The sequence below is a fragment of the Myotis davidii genome, unplaced genomic scaffold, assembly GCF_000327345.1.
Source record: "Myotis davidii unplaced genomic scaffold, ASM32734v1 scaffold59, whole genome shotgun sequence".
Taxonomy (NCBI): Eukaryota; Metazoa; Chordata; class Mammalia; order Chiroptera; family Vespertilionidae; genus Myotis; species Myotis davidii.
This window is the reverse complement of record NW_006293001.1, coordinates 1,326,596-1,327,542: the sequence shown is the minus strand read 5'-3', so window position 1 is coordinate 1,327,542 and position 947 is coordinate 1,326,596.

The following is a 947-nucleotide window of genomic DNA, read 5'->3' as shown; positions in this document are numbered from 1 at the left end:
TAAAATCACAGGCAAGGGCAGCAAAGGCGCCCGATTCTGCGATCATGGCCGGGGGCTCTTAGCTCATCCCCCTGGGTTTCCGATCACTGCCAGGGGCAGGTGGCTTCTTCCTGCTTTCCCTTTCGCCTCCCTGCATTGTGCCTACATATGCAAATTAACCGCCATCTTGTTGGCAGTTAACTACCAATCTTAGTTGGCAGTTAATTTGCATATAGCCCTGATTAGCCAATGAAAAGGGTAGCGTCATACGCCAATTACCATTTTTCTCTTTTATTAGTGTAGATGGGCGGAACTGGTTGTCTGACAGGAGATACTCCCTCTTCCTACAATGACCTCACTGAGGGCACACACTGCTATCCTCATGGCTGCCCTGCTTCCTTCGATTTGGTTCAGTATTTAGAGCATTGGCCCAAGAACTGAAAGGTCGGAGTTCAATTCTGGTCAAGGACACATACCTTGGTTGCAGGCTCAATCCCTGCCCCAGTTAAGGTGTGTGTGAGAGGCAACCAATAGATGTGTGTCTCTCTCACAGAGATGTTTTTCTCTCCCGCTCCCTTCCACTCTCTCTAAAAATTAATGGGATCACTGGGTCCAACAAGAGTTAAGCCCAAAACACTCATCAGAAAGAATATATACACCCCTATGTTCATAGCAGTGCAATTTATAATAGCTAAGATTTGGAAACAACCTAAGTGCCCATCAGCAGATGAGTGGATTAAAAAACTGTGGTACATCTACACAATGGAATACTACGTGGCAATAGAAAAGAACTCTTACTATTTGCAACAGCATGGATGGACCTGGAGAGTAGTATGCTAAGCAAAATATGCCAGTCAGAGAAAGCTAGGTATCATATGATCTCACTCATATGTGGAATCTAATGAACCAAATAAACTGATGAAGATAAATAGACCCAGAGACATAGAAGTATGAACAGATTGCTGAAT